The sequence below is a fragment of the Corvus kubaryi genome, unplaced genomic scaffold, assembly GCF_017639235.1.
Source record: "Corvus kubaryi isolate FWS band 111438036 unplaced genomic scaffold, C.kubaryi_AGA036_p1.0 64819, whole genome shotgun sequence".
NCBI classification, from domain to species: domain Eukaryota; kingdom Metazoa; phylum Chordata; class Aves; order Passeriformes; family Corvidae; genus Corvus; species Corvus kubaryi.
The window spans coordinates 3,670-11,449 of NW_024581535.1; the positions used below are offsets into that span (position 1 = coordinate 3,670).

Below are 7,780 nucleotides of genomic sequence, written 5' to 3' on the forward strand. Positions count from 1 at the left end.
TATCCCCTGAAAAGCTACAGTAAGTCTCAAAAATTGCATTCAAAAGCAGTTAACTCCATTGTGCACAGTGAAGGTCAAGTATGACACTCTCTTTATTTGTGTTGTTGCATGTGTCTACTTCGTTGATTCCACAGATTTAATTAATATGCTCTTTGCCTCTACATCAACACTCTCCATTATTAAGGCATGTGTTTATTATGCCAGGAATCTGTTTCATCTGACAAAATGGTGTCCCCTGGAACACTGGGACAGGCTTCCAATGAAACCCAGACAGAGTCTTCTGAGTATACTCCTAAAGGTGGAGTTATTCCCATGTATAAAAGTGGGGTCCAGGTCCTTGGAAAATTGATTCATTATCTTAGTGTTTTTAAATCCACTCCTGCTTTTAGGAGTTTGAAAGAAATGTAGGAGATGCCAAGACCAAAACAAGCAAAAAGGGAGAATTCCTCACAATATGCACACGTGAGGGTGAAATTATGAGAATTCTTTGCACAGAATATGGCAGATGTTGTAAGTTTAAAGGGGTAATTAGGCAAGTTGGTTGAGGACAAACCATTTTGGACACTACACATACTGAAACCTTGTCAGGAAGCCTCTGATGTGCAACAGGCAGAAAGTTGATGGGAAGGTTGGAGGCTTTTTTACACATTTCCCAAAGCACCTTGCTCTTGGCTCCGTCAGAGTCAGGACTGCTCTGACCCCCAGCATGGCTTTTATTCTCTTCTCGTATCCTTATCTTGTTTTAACACAGCTTTTAGTGCTTTTTATCTCACAGAAACTAACTTGAAAAATAACAATAACTGCTTCCAGTGAATTCACATTCTGGGTCTTACATGACATCATTCACTTTTGAAAGGTAATAATACTATAGACAGGCTGCAATTACTTTATATAATATTATCAAAGTCCACAACAGGGTTTCAATAACAGCCTGATCCAAACCCACTGAGGTCACTGGAAGGATTCCCGTTCATTTCAACGGGCTTGGAATCAGACCTTAAGATTCTCTGAATGGGAGTATAATAAAACAAGGAAAAAAATAAAAGGAGCTGGAAAGGAAAATTCTTTTCATGTTTTTTTTCCTTGGCAGTTTAATTTTCTTTGCATTGTCATTTCTTTTTTGCTTATCATCAGTACAGAAATAACACAGTCTGGGGGAAACACCCATATTGTTAAAAATGAGGGTTTTAGCAATGCCTGGAAAAGTATTATATTGAAAATCCATGTTCAGTGTAGAATAAGCCATGCATTCTGAGGGAAACTCAGGGATAACTCTTTTTCTAGAGGAGAAGGATGGTGCAAAAATCTGTTTTCACCCCAAACAGACAAATATTGCTCATCACTGTTCACCGCTTGGAAAATCCTGGGAGTAAAGGCAGGTTGGATAACACCAGGAGTAATTGCAAACTAGGTTTAGTTCTGCAGACCATTTCTCTGGAACCACTTACCATATTTTTGGATTTCTGGAGGGCTTAGATAAAATGACTACTAGATCAAGTAACTTCTGGTTTTGGTCTTGCAAACCCCTAACTGAGCTCACCAGCTTCTGCATCCCTAACCACCATTTTACCTTTTCCAGTCAGTTCCTTGGTACTTTAGATTCTTTCCAACACTTGTTCAAAGCCACAGGCCCACCTAAGACCGTCCCAGTGGTTTCTATGACCCTTTTGACTCAAGATTTGGTGAGACCAAACTTCCTGAACATCTTCAGCTTCTCTTACCTCTCAGAACATTATTTCACAGTGAGTTTCTAATTATTCATCTCCTCTGAAACCAGAAACTGTTTGATAAAACGTGCTTCTAAGACTGGTCTTCTTGAGCACAAATTCCAGTTCGGTAATGCTATACTTGAAATAAAATAATACATTTTTGGAGGTAAGGGATGTTTTTCCATAAATTTAGCTTGCACATTGTGGAATGAATCCCCATGTATAAATATTTATAGAAGTATTCAAGCTGACAGATTCTTTTCCTGTGGTCCAAAACCAGCTACAGGGAAAAAGGATTGTCCTACTGAGCCTTCTGAAACAATCAGATGTTGAAAATGTGTTTTGAATGATATTCCTTGTCCTGATAATATTAACCACTGACAACTTGCCAATTTTTAGAGGCTCTGAAATTACTTTGCCACCCTCAGTCGTGCTCCAAGTCACTTGGGGATATGAGTCTTGAGTTCAGAAAGGAAGAAACCTTTCTAAGTGGAATCAACATATATTGTAATCCCAGACCAAAAGATTTAGAAAGAATATTTTCGTGGAAGAATTTCCCTCAGGATATTTCCATCTCATCATGTACTAATATACATCTCAACATTTATTCTTAATTTCCATTTATTCCACTACCACCTGAATGAAAGGTATTTATCTTTGCACAGGCATTCCAGGACTTTTTAACAGAATTACATTCATGTATAATTGGCTGGATTATAAATCCACACTACAGTAGCCAAGGGTATTTTCCCAAAGTTATGAAGATAATAATTTTGCATAAAATGCAGTCACTATACCTGGGAGGAAAAGACCTGGCTTTCCCAAGGATTGGTCCAACCTGAGAAGCAAACAGAGAATTACCAGCAGAGCAATTACCAAGCAACTTAAACTCTGTTGCTAAGCACGGGAGCATAATTTACATGAGAATTTACAGTAGCTCTAAACCCAAACCAAAACAAGCAAAAACATGATACCAGCATGACTTTATGCACACACAGTCAACAGTTCAGCTCTTTAGAGTTTTTCCTCCAAAATCAAACCATATTATTATTGTTATTTTCTTGAGTACTAATATTTCTCAGACTTTCAAGTTGTAACTAAAACATAGCTCTCCCGTGTCCTATGTAATCTAATAACAAAGACTATACAAACAGAATGACTTCTTAATAACATTTGCAACTATTCCTAGAGCCTCATGCAGGCGGATTTAATATCTATATATGTTGACACAGTAGATTCCATTCAATAGGATTTTTTTTTTCATTTCATTTAAGGGCTGGGGGAGTTCATTCTGATGTCCCTGTCCACAGCATTAATTTGTAAAGAGAAAAGCACTTTGTGCTGAAACAGAAGAGAATAGTTTTGTGGCAAAATATTTCAGCTGCAAGCCCCAAACTTGGAGAAAGCGTGTGCATGGAGGAATGCGGGCAGGGAAAAGTTCCAGACAGTGCAGCACAGGCAAACCAGATTTCTCTCAGTTGTGGAGAACCACAGAATGGAAACAGAAAGGTAAATCATTATTTGAAAAGTTTTCCTTTTCTAAGAAGAGGACAGAAAAGCTTGGATCACACTATAAACTTCACAGCATGCACCTTAATTTCTTTTAATTCCACTTGGAGAAAAAGGAGAGGAGAATAAAGGATAATTGTAAACTTGGTCATAAAAAGGGTTAAAAATGGCTCCAAGTTAAATCCTCCAGATATTGTGCTCCCTGTTGTGCTTGCAATTTTGGACAATTACTGTTCATTAAGTATACATCTCTCCTAAAGCCAGCTGGCACTAGAGAAATCAGATATTTCATGAGGTGGACAGGGCCTACCTTCTTTGAAGTTCTTTTATGCGAACCATCATGTTGAGGTGTCCTTGGGAGTACTGCTCAATCACGTCACGGACATCGTACGGCTTCTGAGCTTGCTGGGAAAGGAGGCAGGCAGCACGTTGAAAGGTGAGTATTGGTCAAACTGGATTTTTATTTCAGTCAGGCATTCATTCTGTTTTTTTATCTTCCAGAGCTTATTTGCCTGCCATTTTGCAACAGTTGTCGTAATGAATAAAAAGTATGCAGCCGTTGTGGGAGTGAATGAATATTTGTTGTGGAGATGGAGCCAAATGATTCCCATTACTGCCAGTTAGAGTCATGTCTTCATGTTACTCCATACTGAGCAAAATATTAGCCCTTCCCAGTGTATTTGAGAAACATGAACCCAGGATGGGTAATTTATCTGGGACTCTCATGTGCGGTATCTCCTGGCTCATTCCAAAGCCATCTGTTAATCATAATGTCGGGGGACTGAACCCCAGGGATTGGCCCAACTCAGAACACTTGGACCCAGAATCATATGTCTCTTAAGACCAAAGATGTCTGGTGACAGAAATATTGCTGCTTGAGGAACAGGGAGGACAGATGCTCTGCATAACTCAGGAGACTGCCGCACGTGGGTTTTGTTTGTGCTCCTTTGTCTTTCATGATACCTTCGAGATCAGAAAAAAAAGGTGCAATTCAAATAAAAAAGGACAGATAAAAAAATGCAAGAGAGTGAAAAAACTGCCACTTGCCCAGCTTTATTCCCATCCTAAGGAGAACACAGATGCTTCTGCCAAGCTTTGGTTTCTTGCTGCAACTACTGTGGCTGAATTTTGAAACAGGTCTAGTGAATTTGCATAAAGTGATGTGGTTATAAAAGGTGCAGCACAGTGAAATTTTAGCAAGTAAAATCAATGTGTCTGTGGAGGTTTAAACACAAATCACGGCCTTTTGGAAAGACCAGCATTTTGAGAACCCTTATGGTAAATGTGGGGCAAGATGTCTCCCTTTTTGGCTCTGAATCAAGAAAAGAGAGGGGGGACAAAAAAGCAAAGGTGAACTGCAAATCTAGTAATTGGGAATTACTGAAAACAGCTCATTAGTCATCTTGTTGTCTGTTTGCACTCTGTCACAGCCTCAGCCAGAGCCATTAGCATGCACCACTGCACACATGCATTGAACACCTACAGTATGTGCTGGAGTCATGCTTGGAAGGCAGCCACACAATCCTAGAAATTTCAAATGAAAGCATGGAACTGGAATGGAAACAAATCCTGTGAAATGACTGAGGAAGCGAGAGCTCTTCGTGACAAAATGCCTCCCCTGCACTCAGCACTTACCTGCACCAACACTTCCAGAAGAGTTGTGGCTTTGGAGGTGTGTGTGTGCATTTGAGTGCATTTGGGAGCAGAGGCTTTGCGGGGGAGGGAGGGTTCAGCTTTCAGTTTATCATTTGGTTTTTGGGGTTTTTTCCCCCTTCCCCAGCTCCACATTTTGCAGACGCTGACACATCACTATTTCTGGCCAGAAAAGCAGCCTATTGTCTTCACCCCGAGAAGCAGTGCCAGTATCACTCTTTAGATGGACTAGTGGGGGGTGCCTGGAGAGCATTTTGGCTAAATCCTGTATCCTTTCCTTTGGACACTCTCTATTAAACACCATGCATGGCGCAGAGCCCGGATGTGCTGGGGAGTCTTCCCCTCCCCTCTCCCCCATGGGCTAGTATGCGCATAATTAATTCTACTCATTCCCAGTGAAATTTCTTTACCCCCTCAAAAGAATTCCTCTGTCTGTTATCCATTTCACCAAACCATCAGCTCCGAATCCTGTAGCTGCAAAGTGCTGGACACTGCAATCTGCCTGAGTCCTCTCTGAAGCTGAGTAAAAATATCCCTCCAGCTTTCACCATTCTTCCCTCCTATTTTTCCATAAAGCTTTGGATCTGGGCATCTTATGCCCTGCCAAACTTTGGCACAATCCCCTGCCATGTTTTTATTAGGAAATGCTAGAACGATACAACTGAAGCCAGGAGATAATGGGCTTCCAGGGAGGTGTGGTAAATGCAGAACTTGAACAACTCCTTCAACTTTCATTCTGCTCATAATCCCAAATCCTGGCCACTTGAGCTCAGTATTCCACAGTCAGCATGCAAAACTAAATAATATTACCCAGCTTTGAACTCCCAAAATCTAACTAGCATGGGGAGTCCTATAAACTGTATTTCATGGCCCCAAGAAAGGAAGAAAAAAAAGATTATTCCTTCTTCTTCTTTTTCCCTGTCACTGACTCACAGAATTCTCTCCATAGATTGATGAAATTCAGTTTTTAAGGTTTGGCATGACTGCTACGGCCTGACAGCTCCAGAACATTAGGTCTCTAGGGGTTTGAAATATCCTAATTTTTAACCTAACTCATTTATAAACTGATTTTATTTTCCAGAACTGGTGTCTCTATTTTCTTTTACTATTTTTTTTTTTAATTTCCCATCGTGTTTATCTCTCTGGTATATTTACAATATAATCCTGCTCTCCCATTTTTTGCTGAGTTTAACAAACTGACTTCTCCTAGACTTCTTTCAAAAGGTAGGGTTATCTGAAGATACATGTCTGCATGGGATTAGGAAATATATAAGCTATTCTGTCTGCCCTAATTCAGAGTCTTCTGAGTGCTGGGAGCTTATCTCAGACTTCTATCCCTTGCATTTAAGTGCTCAGCTCTAATCAAATTTGCCTTAAATGTAAGTTTTTGATTTATTTTTTTAAAACCTCTTCAAAAGGATTATGAAAGGCTATTAACTTGCAGTGGATCCTCTTGGACAAAAAAGCATGAACCTTAAGATAGAAATAACGAGGGCTTTGAAAATCAGTCCAGAAGTTAATTTTTCATTTCCATAGCATTTCTAGCCCATGGATGATAAGAACGATGATATCAGGATCACATTCCACTCAAGTTTTATCATAAGAAGTTTCACTAAACAGGCAAAATGAAACAGGATTTTCAATGCTGCACATTTAGTTTGAGCACTTTTTAACCTGATTGAGAAAATTAACTGAACACTCATAAAGACAGCAAATTTCCAGAAGGCAGATGCTCCACAATTTTATAAAATATGGCCTGTGAGGTCCCTTTCTGGGAAATACATTTGGAAATGTGGGTCACACCTATGAAAGCAACTTTGCACCCATAGTACTCATCAGTGAGGCCTATTAATCTGTCAGCCATACATAGCATGGGACTGAACATTCCCTAATTGATCAGATGATTGATAACATTCTTGTTATGATCAGCATTTTTGCAGACACCCGTACAGAGGTGTTTTCACCTCAACAGCAGGCTTTTCTTCAGTTCTGCTAGTGCATGGGTAAGTATTGGTGAGTATAGTAAACACACAGAACCCCAAAAAACAAGTGCAGTAAGAAAAGAGAAGTAAAAAATAACGATGCTGACTCCACAAAGTCAGGGGTTTGTGTCACACTACGCCCGTGGATCATTGATAATTTTGCCCACACCATTAAAAAAATCCACAAAAGATGTGAGACCAAGAACTTGACCAATACCTTTGACTTACTACACCACATTCACCAAGACAAGTCCACTCTGAGAGCACCTGCAATGTCAGGCAAGCTCACGAGCTGCACTTGTGATTTATCCTCCTGCTTACCTGAAATTTTCTTCTGGCCACAAAATACTGCATTCTCCTGATGACTTTCACAGCTGTTCTGTGTGCTTCAGTCAGTCTGCCAAGGAACACAAACACAGACACACATCAGCTGGGGGAGGGCAGGAAGGAGGAAAAATGTCTTAATGGAAGATGTTGACTCCAAGCACCAAAATCTACAACTACATTTTATCTTTACAATGCAAAACTGCAGCGTAGCACGCTGTGTGTGCATTAATGCGTTGTTCTGCTGCTTTGCCTTCCTGCAAATTGTGGTTCTGAGTACTCAAAACTGATAAGTGAGACAATGAAAGCAGGTGTACAAAGATAATTCATGTGGAGGGGATTAGACAGGATTACTGTCAATGCACACAACTGGCATCAGTTTGAAGAATGAGAAACGTTTTTTAGAACCATGAGTACATTCGTTATTTTGCATTTCTTGAGTGTTTGCCCATGAGCTCTATTGCACAGAAATTAAGTCCTTTAAAAAGTACTTTGAGCTCTCTAAGAAGGAAAGAAAAATCAAAGTGTCACATCCTAAAAAAAAGTAAATTAAAATGAACACCACACACCCTCTCAGCACATGTGGGTGTGCATGTCCGTACG

General features: G+C 40.0%; 1 long non-coding RNA gene across 1 annotated transcript; it reads right to left on the minus strand.

The window, feature by feature from the left end:
• Positions 1 to 2,506: 2,506 nt before the first annotated feature.
• LOC121672668 lies at positions 2,507 to 7,252 on the minus strand. Its single transcript, XR_006018922.1, has 3 exons — positions 7,175 to 7,252; positions 3,529 to 3,623; positions 2,507 to 2,547 (listed from the first exon to the last, which is right to left on the minus strand). It is a non-coding gene; the product is annotated as an uncharacterized LOC121672668 (long non-coding RNA).
• Positions 7,253 to 7,780: the final 528 nt, after the last annotated feature.